The sequence below is a fragment of the Hyla sarda genome, chromosome 1 (assembly GCF_029499605.1).
Source record: "Hyla sarda isolate aHylSar1 chromosome 1, aHylSar1.hap1, whole genome shotgun sequence".
Classification (NCBI taxonomy): domain Eukaryota; kingdom Metazoa; phylum Chordata; class Amphibia; order Anura; family Hylidae; genus Hyla; species Hyla sarda.
The window spans coordinates 536167720-536188874 of record NC_079189.1 but is presented as its reverse complement, the minus strand read 5'-3'; the positions used below and the strand labels follow the sequence as shown (position 1 = coordinate 536188874).

The 21155-nt window shown below is 41.6% G+C and overlaps 1 protein-coding gene and 1 pseudogene across 3 annotated transcripts in view; one reads left to right on the top strand and one right to left on the bottom strand.

The window, feature by feature from the left end:
• Window positions 1–21155, top strand: part of GHR (growth hormone receptor) — a 397172-nt gene that overhangs the window by 162022 nt on the left and 213995 nt on the right. The gene's annotated exons all lie outside the window — the stretch shown is intronic.
• Window positions 10231–10340, bottom strand: LOC130342976 (U2 spliceosomal RNA; annotated as a pseudogene).

Genomic DNA, 21155 nt, shown 5'->3' with positions numbered 1-21155 from the left:
CCGGAGCCTGCCCGGAGTGGAGAAGATGACCCCCGGAGAAGGACAGTCCAGACCGGTTCACCCTCCACCCGGAATGCCGCCGGACACTACAGGAAGGAAGGATGGATGGCCCGGACCACCCCCATTACGGGTAAGTTTTTTTTTTTTTTTATTGACTCGGAAGGTGGGGGAGGGGCCCGACCGGTATAGCGGTATGGGCAAAAATCCATACCGGTATACCGCCCACCACTACGGTGGGGGGTGCGACGCGGTGCGGTCTGTCAGGGGGGGGCTGTTGCGGTCCGGCGTGTCGGGGCGGTCGCGGTGTGGTGGGGGCAGTGCGGGGGGCGGGTCATTATCGGCTTATCGGTAAGGTAATTGCCAATACCGATAATGCCCAAAATCGTGATTATTGGGCGATAATATCGGCCATACCGATAATCGGTCGATCCCTAATTATTTCACTACCCCAGCACACTCCATATGCGTTTTAGGACACAGCAAAGTGTTATATACCCCTATAGAGGCTGTATGTAGGCTAGAAATAGCCTTTTTTAACATTGATTCGCCGCGAATAAATTCGGATCGAAGCAAACTTTTCGGGAAAATTCGGCGAATCGGCCGAATCGAATTTTTTAAAAGTTCGCTCATCTCTAAGGCTAACCGTCATAACCAATATATGCCCTTACTGTCTTTGCCCATGGCAATTTTTACCTTTGTTTACACTATGTTTACCTTTGCAACCAAACAAGCAAAATTAAACAACTTTAGTATAGTTTACTATATTCTAACTTCTGTATAGACTTTGTATCTTCATGGTAGCAAACGGCAAACTACTCTAAATCTGTGTGGTGTAGTCCTTCAGTTTGGCAGTCTGATAGGTCCTTCCCTTTGTGTCCTACTTTGTGCTAAATTACATTTGGAAGATTAGTCAAGAAAATGGTACAGATAAAAGGGAATATGAATGTAAAATCTGAGTTTGTTGTCTGTTACCATGGAGACACATATTTTGCATTGTAGCTGTAGAAAAAACATGGTAGAAAATGTTTAATTAAGACTTAATGCAAAGATCCTTTATTTTTCATTCTATATGTTTTGAAAGAATTGAAAATGTTTGCAGAGGTGTCCATACCCTTTACATACATATTTAGTCACACCTTTCATAAGTACCTTTGTAAATAAATTAAAAAAACCTTTCATTTAGTAAGCTACAGTATGATAAAAAAACAAAACAAAAGTATATGATGTATAAATGGTTACTCAAGATTGACTCCTTATGGCATGAAAATCCTCCTGTCCCATCATGATTGACAGACAGTCAGGGCTCAGTTTCCATCTTTAAGCCCTGGGTTATTGAGGACACTGCCAGCTATAGGCACACCCATCTCGGCTGTGCTTAGATTTACAGTCACAGAGCATGTGCCAGATTTGCAGTCAGGGCTGTCAGTCATACTGGGATGGGGTGGGGGAGGGAGTAGGGAGGCATGCCAGCCCACGGCACACTAAGGCTTTGGCACTGCCTCTTTGCCTTTTTGCCTCTTTGGACCAGATGAATAAAGTTGTTCCTTTCTTGTTATACAGCACGGACATCAAATATAAAGGTAGAGTGTGCACTTATGTTAGTCGGTCAGCTGTTTGGAATGCTTGAAGCTGCTGTCAAGTTCCCTTCGAGTTTACCTGAAGAAAAGGTTGTCGTGTATTGTACATGGCTACCATATGTGTGGTGACACAGGACATTAGTACAAGGGGCAACCTATGATTAATGAATTACAGGTAAAAAAAATATTTGGTTTTTACCACTTAAAAAAAGGAAGATTGAGGCATGCGTATTGTCCAGTCAAGCTTTACCATAACTTTTCTGTCCCCTTTAACAATTGGGTTGATAGGGTTTTGCCGGAAAGGATGTAGCCAAAAGAAATGTCTATATTTGCACATTAGGATGGCTCTATTGGCTTATTCAGGCAGTACAGCAAGTTTTGCTGTAGACATGTATTTTTTTTTATATCTTACAGCGACCAATCCAGTGAGTTTTTGGGTTGAACACCCCTTCTATTGGTACATTAAACTAGATTTACCAATATTTTTATCTTATTTTTTGCAATTCTTCTGAGCAACACTGAACCACACTGCAAATGTAGCTTGTGAAATGCTTATTTGTCTTACAAAATCTTCCTGTCTACTGAAGTTGGCCCCATACCACATGTGTGTTTACCTCAAATTTCAGGGGATTTTTTTTTTTATAAATGTTAGCACATGGATTAGGCATTTTATAAATGCAGAGATTTCAGTAGGTAAAAGGCAGGAGGAAACGTCTCCAAATGTGTTCTTATTTAGATTGGAGGTGTGTGACTTTTGTAAAACAAATCTATATTATGTTTGTAAACTAATGTATAAAGGATGTATATGGTGAGATAAGGACATACACACACACACACACACACATATATATATATATATATATATATATATATATATATATGTCTAGACTGCAGGGCATGTTCTGGCTAAAACGTGTGCGGCATTTACTTCCAGTTTTGTATTTTGTTGAGGAATTCGACCACACTAACATGTTTATAGAAATACAGTTTTTGTTTGGACGCAGCCTGTAACAACAAGAACAGTGTGTTCCCAGGAAATTAATGCAAATATGTGACCATCTCCTTGATATATATTTCTTTCACAGGCAGTATGCTTTCAGTTACTATTAAGGCCTTAAAGGAGTATTCCATAAAAGGAATCTCAAAAAATATGTAGACTTGCAATACATTTTCATCTCAATTCCTAATAGTTTTCATGAGCTCTGCTTGCCAATATTAAAACATCATTTTATTCATTTGACGGCTGTCCTATCTATGTGTTTATGCCCCAAAAACCAAAATCAAAACCCCTGTAAAATATCTCTGTACATCCCAAATAATTACTGTATTTTTATTAGAGACATTTTTTTTTCACAGTTCTTTTTGAATTGTACATTATACAAAAATACCAACACAAAATCACATAGAAAAGAACTTAAAAACTGGAATTGCTTTATGCTCCATAATAGGAGCCTCTATGCCCAGAGGGGGGAAAAAAAACTTTCTAAACCGCAACATGAAAGATTCTTTACTGTAAGAGCAATGAGACTATGGAACACTCTGTCAGAAGTGGTCATGGTGAATGGTCAATAAAAGGGTTCAATAGGGGCCTGGATTCATTTATGGAAAGTAATAATATTACATGTTATCACTAGATTCCAGAGGTGGGACGTTTATCCAGGAATTTATTCCGCTTCCCTTACTTGGAGTCAGGATGGAATTTTTACCCCTAAAATAAATAAATAATAAAATAAAATCCACCTCATGGGTTATTTTGACTTCCTCTGGGGGAACATTATAGGGTAATAGGCTGGACTGGATGGAAATTTTTTCCCAATCGTACTGGCAAACTATGATGTTAGAAATTAGAAAACACATTAAATACCATGGTATATAAATGAATAATACAGTATCAAAATAATGAATCCAAAAGTTACCACCGAAAGGAGGAGGTGAGAATATCACCATGTGCCACAGCTTTTTCAGGAGTGATTGAAGGGGTGGTCTCATCTCCTCTCATTCTCCCTGTTATGAGTGTGTCTGTTTTTGAGTCTGTCTGCAGCTCAAACTGGTCCTGTCCTCGGATGAGGCTTCATTGTAATTGGTCTTGTTGTCCACACCTTCCTGCTGTGTGCTATTTAAGCTCAGTCTTCTAAAGCAGAACTGGGGGACGGGAACCATGACTACCAGCTGCCATCAAGAGGGGAGATAAGAAGAGATATCTACAGTGCCAGGCAAGTTTGTTAAATGAAGCCAATTGCAAACCTGTTTATGCGCCATGCTCTACACAGACACATGGTTAAGGAGATGGGAATACCCCTTTAAATGCACAAATTAGTTTGTTTACATAGTGTGTTAAGACCTTAAAAAATATGTAGACTGGATTCCCTATATACTGTATTACACAATGTTTCTAGACACGCATTATTTTACGTTTTTTCTTCTGGCTCCCTTTACTGTGTATTGAGGATTGAGGACACCGTGGCTCAGCAACACATCTGTCAGAGATTCATGGCCTATCCTGAAGATAGCCTGTTGATGAGAATGTTCCAGAAAACACCTTTTAAGAACTTAAAACCATAGGGCTCATATCCCCATATTTCTGGTACAGTTGGCAGGCGGCACAGTTATTCATTCCCTAGGTTCTCGTGATTTATGGGTAGGTTTTATGGAGTTTTCATTTCCGTTAATGTCTGTGTACTTTTATCGTGCCATAGAGCAGACGGGCATAGCCATGGCAACATAAGCATTCACCTTAGATTACCTGCTGCGCCAGACAGTTATCAGATAAAACAATTTGTCCACTAATCATTTTCTATGCCAGGTACAAGGAGACTATTGCTTATGCAGTATCACTGCTGCTGTTGAGCAAGGTGCACATGAAGGACTTACATAATCGAGCATAATGGGGTTGGTTTGGTAGGAGATATTTTATAGAATTCATGGTGAATGCTTTAAATGCTTTTTTTTTAATAAACTAGCTAACCAGAATATAGTCTCAGGTATTTAAATGCTACATAGAGGTAAATAACCATTTTAAAGAAGTATTTGGGGGTTAGGAATACAGACAGTTTTTTTTGGCCAGTGCCCCCTGGTTCCACACGCTCTGTCTGGTATTGCAGCTTAGTCCCATCCAAGTGAAGTATACACAGTCCTATTATTTCCTTTTTAAATATTTGTTGGATTTATTTGTGTGATTTATGTATATGCTGTTTGGTCTTTTTGCTTTATGTCAAGGTCACCACTATGTAAACAGTGCCCTCAGATTCTATATACAGTGCAGCACTGATGTTCTCATAAGAACATTCTCTTTCCATGACATTTGCTCTATATACATACACAGTTGGGACCTTTACAAGGAGTAAGGACTCTATTACAGATTTCCAGTGACTGCAGCCAGCAATATAAACAAGGGATGTATTTTACATAGGTTATGTATGTATTTATGTAACTACACTCACTTCTATCATCTTTACTAGATGTAGTTATATGGAAGTGCACTGTACTACTATACAAACATAAAGTTTACATACATACAAAATAATCCATCTTATAATACAATATAAAGGTAAGTTCACACATCGGAAAATTTACCAAAATACTTTATTTTATATGCACATTTTGGTTTGTATATAAAATAATGGATATTGTTTTGTCTATTATTCATGAAAATATGTGCTTGAAAAAAAAAAAAAATTGGTAAATTTGCCTGGGTTGACAAATTGAAAAAATTACATGAAAAATATTGTCCTATAAAACATCCATAAGTGCACACAGTTTAAAAAACAGCCGTAACTCCACAATTGTAGCCTGAATTGTTGGAGTGCAATCTAATAAATTTGTGAACTTTCCGATGTGTGAGAGCTAACCCTTAGAGCACATTAACACATCAGATATTTTAATGAGGCATTTTTGTCTGTCATGGGGGGGGGGGGCTGTGTATTTTTTTGCAGATTATGCATAAATAAAACACGTCAATAAATTTTCTGAGTTCTGAGTTTATGAGCTTACTATAACACTGCTGTATACGGACAAATATACGCCTCTGTATTGTGTCCACAAGTCTTGGCCTGACCAGTTGTAATATGACCAAATGTCCTTTATACACCCCTGTGAAGCTGGCCTAATACTAAACTCCAAATATACTAGAAGATGTATGTCCGGCACCGCTAATATGGGGAGTGCAGTAAGCGGCGTCAATACGGCTATTTGTGTACCAAGGGAGCGTGCATATGACAGTTCTCCGAGTGGAGGTGCAGAGTTCCCAAAGAAAATAATAAACGAATGTGGCACAATGCAGATAGGATGGAAAACGCACTCACCACTTGCTTCATCGGATGAAAGTGTCTTTATTGCAGCGTATACATCAAAAAAATCTTCTGACACTAGCTTCAGGTACAAACGTGCACAGGGAGCTAAAGATGTACACATGCAGGAGGCGTGCAGGGGGCGGCAACTAGTTTCGCGCACGTGGGCGCTTCCTCTGGCTCGCACTTGCAAGCCAGAGGGAGCGCTCACGTGCACGAAACTAGTTGCCGCCCCCTGCCTGTGTCCATCTTTAGCTCCCTGTGCACGTTTGTACCTGAAGCTAGTGTCAGAAGATTTTTTGATGTACAATCTGCAATAAAGACACTTTCTTCCCACATATTCTGGAGTGCTTTACAGACCTTGCTATCACTTAAATAGATCCCTGTCTTCGGTATTAGTGGGTTGATATTGCATAGTAATGGGTGTCTTTCTATGTTTTTCGATTGATTGATTTTTGGCGCATTATTTGTCTTAGGGTAGAATACACATATAGCGTTATTTGTTCTGCCAGTGGTGGAACACTAAGAGTTAATTGATAGGAACACGCTAATGTCGGCAGGTTGTGTTTCCAGCATTTAGGGGGTGTTCCACATAGATAGTCTCCCCCCTACTCTCTATGAACTTTAGACATTCGGAGATTACCTAGTGACTGGTTCATTCTCCGGTATGTAACCTTTCCTATTTATGAAATATAGCTGGACCATTGTATCAATAAAGCACTTTTTGCCTTTAGTCTCAACCCCATTCCTCGTAGTCTGTAAGCTCTCAAGAGCGGGGCCCTCCCTCCTCCTGTTTGAATATTTAGTGTGTAGTATTGTTATGTCTGATACTTGTCTTTATTTGTACCCCAAAATTGTAAAGTGCTGCAGAATCTTTTGATGCTATACAAATAAAATTATTATTGTAGATAGTATATTCATTCGTTACCTAGGCCAAATACTTCAAGTACCTTGATAAAGGATTGTCGAAACGTGTCGGATTTTAATAATGTTGTGGTTTGCTTCTACACATTTTAATGGATTTGGAATAAAGTTCATGGTTTTATTCATTATCTAACCCATGGAGTGGTGGATTTCTCCTACGAGGTTTCTCGGCTGGATCTTTTTTCTCATTATATTATGAACTTCACTAAGTTTACAGCCCCTGTAGCATAGTCAAATTAGAAAAAGAAAAAATCCTCCAATACTCCTTTAAGAATGGATTGGAGGGGGACAAGAGTGTTTGATGAAATGCCACACAGGAGGATGTTGCAATAGTCCAAGGAACCCTAGTGGTGTGAATCGCATTTATATTCATTTATATTCTGCCTGAATATAATGTTAAATTGTCTGAATTCTCTAGATCAATGTTTACCTACCAGATGATTAGAAAATCAGTGCAGGAGGATATGAGTAGGACTGCATATAGGGAAAACGTATCCCGGGGTGTAGAGACAGAGACAGGACATGACAGTTATATTAGACTTCTGTCAATCTGCAGCAGGGACTGTAGTATCAAATACACTTCTATATTAAGTTCATAAATAAGTGTATTATTAGAACATGAAGTGATTCTGTTTTGCTTGTAATGCTTTTAGAAGATCAGTGCAAACCCTGGTCCAGACTGATACCAGGGACATAATATTGACACCTACTGTGCAATTTGTTGTATCCCCAATAGACGTCCCAGGACTGTTATATACGGGAAACAATCTATATATAAAACTCAACGTGTGTGTGTGTGTGTGTGTGTATGTATGTATGTTCCACAAAAACTTCCAAAAAGATATTAACATGAAACTTGACACACATGTTACTTATATGTCCACAACAAACATAGGATAGGTGATTTAACCCTTACTCACCCCCATTTGCCAGGTGCGGGGTTTATGTTTAAAGTCCCATACAAGTCTATGGGAAATATATGTTACTGCATAACTTCCAAACGGCTGGAGATCTTTCGATAATACTTGGTCACATGTTACTTATATGTCCACATAAAATATAGGATAGTTAATTTAACCCTTAACTACCCCCATTTGTGAGGGTCAGGGGTTTTGTTTAAAGTCCCATGCAAATCAATGGGAAATGTATTTTCCCAAATAACTTCTGTACGGCTGGAGATATTTCAATACCTGGTACACATATTACACGTGTGGATAGGAGGTCGGAATGGGAGGTCGGGACAGGAGGTCAAAATAGGAGGTCGGGATAGGAGGTCGAGTTAGGAGGTCGGTATATGAGGACGAGATAGGAGGACGAGATAGGAGGACGGGATAGGAGGACGGGATAGGAGGTCGGGATAGGGGGTCGGGATAGGGGGTCGGGATAGTGGGTCGAGATAGGAGGTCGGGATAGGAGGACGGGATAGGAGGACGGGATAGGAGGACGGGGTATGAGGATGGAACATGGGGTTGGGATATGACAACAATATATGGGGATGGCATTTGAAGTCAAAAGCTTCCTCCTTTGTTGATTTTCCTCCCCAACAAGGATGAGGAAGGAAAAACCAGGAAACGCCGAGTATTCAGCTAGGACAGGATGGTCGGGATAGGAAGTCGGGATAGGAGGTCGGGATAGGAGGTCGGGATAGGAGGACGGGATAGCAAGACGGGGTGGGAGGAAGGGATGGGAGGACGGGGTAGGAGGTCGTGGTAGGAGGTCGGGGTATGAGGTCGGGGTATGAGGACAGGATAGGAGGTCGGGGTAGGAGGTCGGGGTAGGAGGATGGGATATGGGGTTGGGATATGACAACAATATATGGGGATGGGATATGAAGTCAAAAGCTTCCTACTTTGTTGATTTTCCTCCCCAACAAGGTTGAGGAAGGAAAAACCGGGCAACGCCGGGTACTCAGCTAGTAGAAGCATAAATTCAGGGAAGACTATTATGTTTCCCTACTTGGAAGGCATTTTCTAAGCAGTATTTTACGGACTTCCTTTCCACTTGTATGGGGACGGAGTTGCTCCATACTGTGCGGCTCCTATCCATGTTTGCCTATATTTTCTTCCCCCTATTATTGCATTATTATGTTTATATATAATATGCTTAGTGTGTAATGTGATATCATTGCCTACTAGCAAGTATAGTAGGAGATCCTGCACTTAGTGTAGTATTGTCTGGGATTTTGCTTAGTCATTTCACTGTGATGTTCATTTAGGAGTTAATGGAATGTTTTTCTTTCGTCTCCTGCTAGAGATTTAGAACTTTACAGATCTATATTGTTGCAGTAATTGGTTGTTACTGAGGTCCCTTCTAGTGGGAGTTATGGCACCAAGGGAATCCTCCTCGGCCATGTCTCTCCTGACCAATGACATCTCTGCACAGGATGTATTTTGACATGGTGCTCTGTGCCTGGGCGGGAGTACTCCTATTTTTGCCCGGGGCTGCAGACCTGGTGGGATGGTTTTTCGAGTTCCTGGCTCAAGTCCACGTTGCTGACAGATAGACTACTGTGGAAGAGGTATCACTTGTGGAGGAGAGTTCATGCAACACCAAAATGTTGCAAATCTGTCCCTGCCATCTGACATGCTTGTGCCAAGTATTTACTTTGTGTAATGTGGGTTCGAGTTGTTGCCTGGACTGTGTTTGGTTAGGGGACTGATGCATCTCTGAATAACATTTTTTTTTTTATCTAAAGCCGAGGAACGTGCTTTCGATTCACCCAAAGTGCAAGAAAAAGTGCAAACGTGTTACACTAAAAAAACGTGCACAAAGGATGCGGTCTATCGCAAGCCCTTCTCCGATAGGAGAGAGGCCCCCCAACAAACCTTACCCTTCGCCTCTGGACCAAAAGGTACCTGCGAGGTTCCAGGTTCGATGTCCCTTTTCGCCGAAGCTACTAGGGGACCACAAATGCTCCCGGCATCCCCCTTGGCGTTAGCCAAGGTATCTGCCCGCAGAGCCGATTACGGTAGGTACCCTGCCAAAGCAGGAGTACCCGGGGTGTTTGCAGGGAGGTGCGGAACCTAATGGCCACACACACCTCCCCTAGACCGCCAGGAGGGACACCCAGAAGGGCTACCGCATCCTGACAAATCCTGTGAACACACAACACGCAAAAAGTGACACAGTGAGACAAAAAAGAAATAAATAAGTGAATGTGTGCAGATATACTGCCCGGACATCCGGCCGGATCTATAAAAATGTATCTGATCCTAGCCAGAAGGCCGGGAATCAAGAGGTGAGTGCCACAAGGTGAAGAGATTATGGTGCCCGTGCTTCAACTCAGTGAGTCTATCCTCCCAGTGAGTTTCGGCACCTCGGGGTCACCACTCCCCGAGGCACAGAAGTACCTCGGCTCTAGACCCTCTCAGCCTCATGGCGAGACCCGGAGGGAACAGGTCACATCGGGGCAGCCGTCGAGCTGATTCCTCAGAACCAGCCCCGGAAAGCCCTGGTACACCTGCATCCTCCATGCAGCACCCATCCTCACCAGTATGAAAACTGATAAGAACAGATACTACACTTGATCTTAGCCAAAAGGCCGAGAAGCGATGAATAACATTTGGTAAGTGAGACTGTGAAGGCATTCCCTAGCTTATATGCAGTAATGCAGAGATCCTTTCAGACCAGCTATGGTAGCTGCCTATTCAAGAGACTGTGAGTTACTAAGTATTGGCTATGCTGAACGTAAAAAAAGTGCCCTAAAGCCAAATGGCCAAAGCAAATGGACCGCAGCCAAAGAGTTATGTTTGAAACTAAAGTATGTTTGCAGCTTTTAGAGTATTGTACCCCCCTGCTGAAAAAAGCCACTGCTTTTTTTTTGCTTGTCAGGATTTGTTGCATGAACTTGAGTTAAATCTTGAGTTCCTGGATGTAAGTGAAGGGTGTATCTCTGGAAGCCACACTTATACCATTGTGACATCTTACTCCCATCACAAAACCCACACAGGCCTGCCACCAGCTGGTACAGGGTCTCCAGACGTGTCCACTGTCACACACCACAAACCAAAGTGCCTCAACACTTAAATGGGCACTGTCAGATATAAAAACTTTTGATATGTTATACAATCTTGGCAAAACATTCGTTTTTCTAATATACTACTTAAAAAAATCACATTTTATTAAAGAGAACTGCCTTTGAAAACCCCACCACTAGGGGGTCCCCATACCTCCTGGGACACTGATGAGTCCCACAGCAGCATGAGAGTGTTCAAGGGTCATGGACACGAGATGGCTGATGGACAAGGCTGCAAGAGGAACACAGCTTGCAGTAACACTGCTGTAACAGAGTTTTACCAAAAATGTGTCTCCAGCTGTTGCAAAACTACAACTCTAAGCATGCCTGGGCAGTGAAAGGATGTCCGTGCATGTGGGGAGTTGTAGTTTTTCAAAAGCTGTAGGCACATAGCTGAAGTCAACACTGCTGCAAAAAAGAGGTATCCAAACACTGTACCTCCAACTATTCCAAAACTACAAGTCCCAGCATTACAGGGCTGGCAAAGGATGATACTCATTAATGACATAGAAACATATATAAAATGTATGCATAAAAAAACCACTGTATTTTTTGCACTAAACCTTTGCACTAATTTAGTAAGATGTAAGTTATACACTCACCACATTGTCTTTGGTGGTAGAGTACAGGCATCTCCAATAATCATTGTATGTGTGTGTGTACAGCATAAAACCAGAGAGTAAAGGGTTACAGAGCAAGGCTGCCAGGCTCCCAAGAGCAGTGAGTAAGCAGACTGAGGGAAGGGGAGGAGTCATCACAGTGCAGGAAAGAAAGGGACACAAAAAGACTTGAGCAGCTGTAATATGCTATTTTAAGTGAAATATTGGTGATAGAGACATGTACATAATCAGGTTGAGGTACTGAGCAACATATAATAGTTTAGTTTTTTTTTTGTGGGATGACAGGTACGCTTTAATGACCCTATGTAACCCTAATAAAAGTTAACTTTTAATGGTGAGGTTAAAAGGTGAAGTTCATATTTAAAATTATAAATATTGCCACAGACATTTAAATTATTACAGCCACAGCCCTCCTGACATGTTTCACTCTAAAAGAGCTTCCTCAGAGGTCTAGGCTTATGACTTTCACTTTCCAATGCTAACACACTTTTTTTTTTAAATAGACAGGATGTAATTATGCCAAAAAATCTGGATTCATTTATGCACAGAAAATGATATACCTACCCCCTTCTCAACCAAACAAAATTATTCATAGCTACTGTAAGCAATGTATAGGCCATCCTTGGTGCCCACTGGCAATATACTATACTATAAATAAGATCTATCAAAGGCATTATCTATTGTCTTTGAGAATATTAAAAATATTAAATTAAAACATTAAGAGGATTATGATTTATGCCCCCATCACATCATGGCAATATTCATGCTGATTCATACAGTCTTGGCCGTAAATGTTGGCACCCTTGACATTTTTCAAGAAAATTAAGTATTTCTCAAAGAAAAGGATTGCAGTAACACATGTTTTGCTATACACATGTTTATTCCCTTTATGTGTATTGGAACTAAACCAAAAAAAATTTGGAAAAAAAGCTAATTGGACATAATGTCACCCCAAACTCCAAAAATGGGATGGACAAAATTATTGTCAGCCTTTCAAAATTGTGGAAAAATAAGATTGTTTCAAGCATGTGATGCCCCTGTAAACTCACTGGAGGACTTGAGAACCAAAATTGTAGAAAAATATCAACAATCTCAAGGTTACAAGTCCATCTCCAGAGATCTAGATTTGCCTTTGTCCACAGTGGACAACATTATCAAGAAGTTTGCAGCCGATGGCATTGTAGCTAATCTCCCTGGGCGTGGAGGGAAGAGAAAAATTGCTGAAAAGTGTCAACACAGGATAGTCCGGATGGTGGTTAAGCAACCCCAAACAAGTTCCAAAGCTATCCAAGCTGTCCTTCAGGCTCAGGGAGCATCAGTGTCAGCACGAACTATCCGTCAACATTTAAATGAAATGGAACGCTATGGCAGGAGATCCAGGAGGACCCCATTGCTGACACAGAGACATAAAAAATCAAGACTACAATTTGCCAAAATGAACATGAGTAAGCCAAAATCCTTCTGAGAAAATGTCTTATGGACAGATGAGACCAAGATAGAGCATTTTGGTAAAGCACATGATTCTACTGTTTACCGAAAATGGAAAGAGGCCTACAAAGAAAAGAACACAGTACCTACAGTGAAATATGGTGGAGCTTCAATTATGTTTTGGGGTTGTTTTGCTGCCTATGGCCCATTGTCAGAAAGCTGGGTTTGCGTCCGGGATCTTGGGACAGTGACCCCAAACATACATCAAAATGCACCCAGAAATGGATTGCAACAAAGCGCTGGAGAGTTCTAAAGTGTTCAGCAATGAGTCCAGATCTGAATCCCATTGAACACCTGTGGAGAGATCTTAAAATTACTGTTGGGTAAAGGCGCCTTCCAATAAGAGAGACCTGGAGCAGTTTGCAAAGGAAGAGTGGTCCAACATTCCGGCTGAGAGGTGTAAGAAGCTGTTGTTTTTTCCAAAGGGTGTGCAACAAAATTTTAAGTTAAGGATGCCAATAATTTTGTCCAGACCATTTTTGGAGTTTGGGGTGACATTATGTCCAATTTGCTTTTTTCCCTCCCTTTCTGGTTTAGTTCCAATACACACAAAGGGAATAAACATGTGTATAGCAAAACGTGTGTCACTGCAATCCTTTTCTGTGAGAAATACTTAATTTCTTTAAAAATTTCAGGGGTGCTGACATTTACGGCCATGACTGTATGTAGACTTATATCATACTTTGGTTTCCTATAACTTAGGAAGGAAGTTATGTCATGGGAACAGTGGAGCAGAGTAGTTACAGACTTTGGGTCTGTTTACACACAGGAACAATGTATTCTGAAAGTGTTTCAATGTAGCATGCAGTAGGTGTTTATTTTCTACTGTTTTGTTATACTTTTTGTAGTTTTCCTTTAAAGTGAATGTCTATCTTTTTACACAGTAGGTTAAAAATTCTGCTGATTAGTTTTATAATATATCTTAATATATCTTGGAGATAACTCTGTTTCTTTATACAAAGCTCCGAATACCCAGAACACTGAAGTATCAAGGTTACAGGTTTTCTATAGGAGTCTATGAGGAGGGGGTTGTTGGAGAGAAACAGAGAGGCATAGACAAAGAGAAAGGCTACATCTTGTACTAAGAGTTATATTGCACCCTAGCACACAACTCACACAGCTCAGTACTGCTCTATAACGGCCTCCATTCTGCTGCTGTTCTGAGAGTGTGCTATAAAGATCTAGGGGAGCAGGATCCCTCTAATGTGTGCAGTGTATTGGAGACATCTTAGAGATTCGGCTCTAGCATAGAACAACTGAATATTAAAGATGAAGCCTGCAGAGGAGAAAACTGATTACACATGCCATATACAAGTTATATCATGGCATGAAGTTATACAAGAAGGTATTCAAGTTATAGATATGTGATATGATGTCCAACCTCAGCGAGTGATTATAACAGATTGGGTTCGGGGGTTTCCCATGTCCAATAAAACCTATTTTAAAAGTTACCGTATTTATCGGCGTATAACACGCATTTTTTAGGCTAAAATGTTTAGCCTAAAGTCTACCTGCGTGTTATACGCCGATAAGCCGCTGCAGTTCAATGATTTAAAGCAGGCACTTTAAATCAATGAACTGCAGCGGCTTTTGCAGGTGCAGAGACCTGCAGTCGCTGCCCGCTTCTCTGCCCCTGCCTGTCCTGGGGTCTAGAGCCCTGCTGCCGCTGCTTCTCTCCCCCTGGCTATCGGTGCTGCTGCCCCATTGCTGGCGCGAATAGCCAGGGGGAGAGAAGGGGCAGCGGCACCCAATGCCAGTACCGCTGCCCCGTCGCCTCCCCATTCCCCGGTTGTATAATTACCTGTTGCCGGGGTTGGGTCCGCGCTGCTTCTGGCCTCCGGTGGGGCGTCCCCTGCGTCGTTGCTATGCTCTGCGAGACGCAATGTCACTCGTCATTGCAGCGCATAGCAACGACGCAGGGGACGCCACACTGGAGGTCAGAAGCAGCGCGGACCCGACCCCGGCAACAGTTAATTATACAACCAGGAATAGGGGAAGCAACGGGGCAGTGGCGCCGGCAATGGGTGCCGCTGCCCCTTCTCTCCCCCTGGCTATCGGCGCTGTTGCCCCATTGGCAGCGCTGCTTCTCTCCCCCTGGCTATCGGCGCCAGCAATGGGGCAGCAGCACCGATACCCAGGGGGAGAGAAGGGGCAATGGTGCCGCCAGCCAGGGGGAGAGAAGCGGTGGCAGCAGGGCTCTAGACCCCTGGAAAAGCAGTGGGGGAGAAGTGGGCAGCGACGGCCTGCCTTTCCTGGGGGCTTCTGCGGGGTCAGAAACAGTGTATCGGGGTATACACATGCACACACACGCACACTCATTTTACCAAGGATATTTGGGTAAAAAACTTTTTTTACCCAAATATCCTTGGTAAAATGAGGGTGCGTGTTATAGGCCGGTGCGTGGTATACCCCGATAAATACGATATTTTTCTACAATTCTATGGACTTTCATTTTTTCCTTCTGCTTTTGATGCAAATGGTCTGATGTGTTGATCTGTTGTCTTTAGTAGTCCAACGTTCTTTCCAGTGTACATCCTGTAATGGACTTTCTGTTCCTTTGTGCACTCTAGCCAGAAATTCAGCCAACTCTGTCTTTCTCCCACTATGCAGGAAGGATTATAGACCAGAGGGTGTTGTGGGATGGAGATAGATTATGCTGAGTCCCCGATTAGAGTGTTCTGACAAGACAGGAATTGGGGCTACCACAGACCACAGAACAGTATGTTGAGAAAAAACATTTCTGACAACCCCTTTAATGTAAAACATAATGCTCATTCTCAAATAATGTTGTTTAATTATCGATGTAGGTTGTGCACTGCCATTTCCTACATTTGCCTGGCCAGGTGGTCTTCTGCCTGGTCAAGCAAATTTACAGTACAGTAGAGTGAGCAACTATGCAGAAGTCCCTGCTACTGTACATACTTCTCATGGCATTACTTGAAAAATGTAGTACCCCACCAATACAGTTGTCGGGGATTTGAAAAACCAAACTCCGGCAACTTAAATTTGTGTTACAAAATCAGTGTCGCCTTTTGGGCCTATGCAGATTAAAAAATGATGTTTAAAGGTTAAACATTCATGTGAAGGTATTTTTAAAGTGACACGATAAGGAACAGTGAATAGAAGGGCCCTTTTGATATCATTTCTTACTTTCAAAATCCAGGCTCAAGTTACTGTAGAGAAGGGAATACAAGATGTTTTGCCAGAATGAGAAGGAAGCAGCAGTATCCTTCAGAACAGTTTGTTTTCTATTTTTTTCTATCAAAACCAGATAAATAAAAGTCTGCCAGGGTTGTGTGCTGCCAAATGATAGCGTTACTCAGCAGGAGATCTTACATGGATAAGATCATGGTTGTTACTGAACTTTGTACCGAGATGCAGACAGTAGGAAGATGTTGTATAGTAGAGCAGAAGTACATGAGAGAAGTAGGCAGTACGGCACTCACCCAAATTTGGGGCAAATGATGGGTTCTATATTTCCTCTTCTCCCCCGCTGCCTATGTAACCTCTCATCTTATGAAATAAAGAACATATCGTTTGCACGTGCTGTACTACCTACTTCTCTTATGTTCTTCAAATACACTATATATCCCATGTAAGAGCTGCAACTTTGAGTCTCCAGCTATCTCCTACATATTGTCAATAAGTATCATTTGACACACTGTGGAGTGCCGAGACTGTATCACTGCTTTCTATAAGTTATAGTAGAGCAGACACTTCCCAGTACACAAAAATCTATTGGATCCATCTATATCAGGTCTGATAAAGGGTTAAGTTATGCCACATATGTTTATAGCAGAGCAGCATGTAAACTTGTTATGGCACCATTTACCCTACTGTTTACCATATTCTCTAAATTAGTGTTTCTCCACTATATTGCTTTGAAGGAACCAAAAAGTTTGCACTCTTGAGGGACTCCAACCCTTATTTTTACATAAAAGAAGCTTTGTGTTGGGGAAGGTGAGGAGTAGTTCTAAAATAGGCCTCCCTGCCAAGCATCTCTGAGCAGTCTAAAAGGGGTATTTCCATCTGGACATATATGTCTTATCCACAGGAAATGCCATAAATGTCCAATAGCTGTGGTTCCCCTGATAAGGGGAACTCATGGTAAGGTTCCAAGGAGCCCTTCCCTAAACAATAAATGATAAAGAAACTCCCCCCATGCTGACTAAGATGTAGGTCTTGAATAAATGGCCCCAGCCTTTTAACCTATGGTATACAATGCAGATTACGATCTGTTGATGAGAAGTAACCTGAATTATTAAATAATTTGATTAAGTAAAACTGGAGTATGAGGACATTGGGGTATGACTGAAAATAGCTCTCCTTACCTTGTCAAAAATCATTGGGACATAACTTTTATTTTAACCAGTATAAAAATTCACCACTCAAGTGTAAGTGTAATGAGTACCAGAAACCCTAAAAATTGGATCTCCTGGGAGTAGCACAGATCCACAAACACCCTCCTCTACTAGGTGGCACTCCTTACAAATGTCTCACTCATTGTATAGAGTTATGCTATGGCACAGCTCTATACAGCACCATAAATTAATAAAAAAAAATGGTGAGGGACATATATCAGTGGCTGCTGCTCCAGTCTGAACCATCCTATAAGATACAGACAGATCCCAGGGTTTTGCAAAACAGTGTTCTACAAATTCCATCCGGATGTTGTTGCTCACCAATAAGACTTCCAACTCCTTTTATATTAGAACCACTTGCAATTTATAAAAAATAAAAAAAATGTTATTCTTAAAAATTACAAATGATAAGTGTAAGATATAAGGAGCTGGATGTCTTATTTGCCTGTGAAGTTGATCTGTAAGCAACAGTGCCCAGGTGGAATCTAGAGACCATTATGGAATGGAATTGTGCTGCAAAACTCTAAAAAATGTATTTATTCTTTTCTGATTGTTTTGCATATAGCTTATAAGACAAAATACTGTAAATATTTAGTTAGTGAAAGGGGATCGTCCCTTTACCCCTTAAGGATCCGGGTTTTTCTGTTTTTGCATTTTCGTTTTTTCCTTCTTACCTTTAAAAAATCATAACTCTTTCAATTTTTCACCTAAAAATCCATATGATTATTTTTTTGCGCCACCAATTCTACTTTGTAATGACGTCAGTCATTTTACCCAAAAATCTATGGCGAAACAGAAAAAAAAAATCATAGTGAGACAAAATTGGAAAAAAAAAACGCCATTTTTTTATTTTGGGGGCTTCCGTTTCTACACAGTAAATTTTTCGGTAAAAATGACACCTTATCATTATTCTGTAGGTCCATACGATTAAAATGATACCCTACTTATATAGGTTTGATTTAGTCGTACTTCTGGAAAAAATCAAAACTACATGCAGGAAAATGTATATGTTTAAAATTGTCATTTCTGACCCCTATAACTTTTTTATTTTTCCGCATATGGGGCGGTATGAGGGCTCATTTTTTGCAACGTGATCTGAAGTTTTTAGCGGTACCATTGATAGGACTTATTGATCATTTATTTTTATTCATTTTTTCATGATATAAAAAGTGACCAAAAATGCACTATTTTGGACTTTGGAATTTTTTTGCCCGAAGCCATTGACCGTGCGGTTCAATTAACGATATATTATTATAATTCGGACGCGGCGATACCACATATGTTTATTTTTATTTACACTGTTTCTTTTTTTTATGGGAAAAGGGGGGTGATTCAAACTTTTATTAGGGGAGGGGTTAAATGATCTCACTTTTTTTTTGCAATGTTATAGTTCCCATAGGGACCTATAACACTGCACACACTGATCTTTTACATTGATCAGTGGTTTCTCATAAGAAACCAGTGATCGATGATTCTGCCGCTTGACTGCTCATGCCTGGATCTCAGGCACTGAGCAGTCATTCGGCGATCGGACAGCGAGGAGGCAGGTAGGGATCCTCCAGCTGTCATGTAAGCTGTTCTTGATGCCTTGATTTCGCCGCGGCTATCCCGAACAGCTCCGTGAGCTAACCTGCATGGTTTCACTTTCATTTTAGACGCGGCATTCAAAGTTGAACGCCGCGTCTAAAGGGTTAATAGCGCGCGCTATTAGCCACGGGTCCCGGCCCGCTATGATGCGGGGCCACACCGTGGCCCCGTGTTATAGATCGGGAGCGGACTCAGGACGTAAAGGTACGCTCTGGGTCCTTAACAGGTTAAAGGGGTTATCCAGGAAAAAAAAAAAAATTATGTATCAACTGGCTCCAGAAAGTTAAACAGATTTGTAAATTACTTCTATTAAAAAATCTTAATCCTTTCAGTACTTATGAGCTTCTGAAGTTAAGGTTGTTCTTTTCTGTCCCCCGTGATCTTCCACGCCGCACCCCGTTAGACAGCTGTCACGCCCCCTCCATAGGCTTGCATTGAGGGGGCGGAGCCGTGACGTCACACGGGGTCGGAGCCGTGACATCACTATGCTCTGTCCCTGTGATCACTAGTAATCAGACCCGGAGCGAGCACGCTCCGGGGGCTTATTCTAACGGGGTGCGGCGTGGAAGATCACCAGGGGCCCCTTGCGGTCAGGCATCTTATCCCCTATCCTTTGGATAGGGGATAAGATGTCTTAGCGCCGGAGTTCCCCTTTAACCCCTTAACGACGCAGGACGTATATTTACGTCCTGCGCCGGCTCCCGCGATATGAAGCGGGACCGCGCCGCGATCCCGCATCATATCGCGTCGGTCCCGGCGCTAATCAACGGCCGGGACCCGCGGCTAATACCACACATCGCCGATCGCGGCGATGTGCGGTATTAACCCTTTAGAAGCGGCGGTCAAAGCTGACCGCCGCTTCTAAAGTGAAAGTGAAAGTGACCCGGCTGCTCAGTCGGGCTGTTCGGGACCGCCGCGGTGAAATCGCGGCGTCCCGAACAGCTGATCGGACACCGGGAGGGCCCTTACCTGCCTCCCCGGTGTCCGATCGACGAATGACTGCTCCGTGCCTGAGATCCAGGCAGGAGCAGTCAAGCGCCGATAATGCTGATCACAGGCGTGTTAATGCACGCCAGTGATCTGTGCAAGAGATTAGTGTGTGCAGTGTTATAGGTCCCTATGGGACCTATAACACTGCAAAAAAAATGTAAAAAAAAAGTGTTAATAAAGGTCATTTAACCCCTTCCCTAATAAAAGTTTGAATCACCCCCCTTTTCCCATAAAAAAAATAAAACAGTGTAAAAAAAATAAAAAATAAACATATGTGGTATCGCCGCGTGCGTAAATGTCCGAACTATAAAAATATATCATTAATTAAGCCGTACGGTCAATTGCGTACGCGCAAAAAAATTCCAAAGTCCAAAAAAGCGTATTTTGGTCACTTTTTATATCATTAAAAAATGAATAAAAAGTGATCAAAAAGTCCGATCAAAACAAAAATCATACCGATAAAAACTTCAGATGATGGCGCAAAAAATGAGTCCTCATACCACCCCATACGTGGAAAAATAAAAAAGTTATAGGGGTCAGAAGATGACATTTTTAAACGTATAAATTTTCCTGCATGTAGTTATGATTTTTTCCAGAAGTGCGACAAAATCAAACCTATATAAGTAGGGTATCATTTTAACCGTATGGACCTACAGAATAATGATAAGGTGTAATTTTTACCGAAATATGCACTGCGTAGAAACGAAAGCCCCCAAAAGTTACAAAATGGCGTTTTTTTTTCGATTTTGTCGCACAATGATTTTTTTTTCCGTTTCGCCGTGCATTTTTGGGTAAAATGACTAATGTCACTGCAAAGTAGAATTGGCGACGCAAAAAATAAGCCATACTATGGATTTTTAGGTGGAAAATTGAAAGGGTTATGATTTTTAAAAGGTAAGGAGGAAAAAACGAAAGTGCAAAAACGGAAAAACCCTGAGTCCTTAAGGGGTTAAAGGGGTTATCCAGGAAAAAAACTTTTTTTTATATATCAACTGGCTCCAGAAAGTTAAACATATTTGTAAATTACTTCTATTAACAAATCGTAATCCTTTCAGTACTTATGAGCTGCTGAAGTTGAGTTGTTCTTTTCTGTCTAAGTGCTCTCTGATGACACGTGTCTCGGGAACGGCCCAGTTTAGAAGCAAATCCCCATAGCAAACCTCTTCTAAACTGGGCGGTTCCCGAGACACGTGTCATCAGAGAGCACAACCTTAACTTCAGAAGCTCATAAGTACTTAAAAGGATTAAGATTTTATAATAGAAGTCATTTACAAATCTGTTTAACTTTCTGGAGGCAGTTGATATAT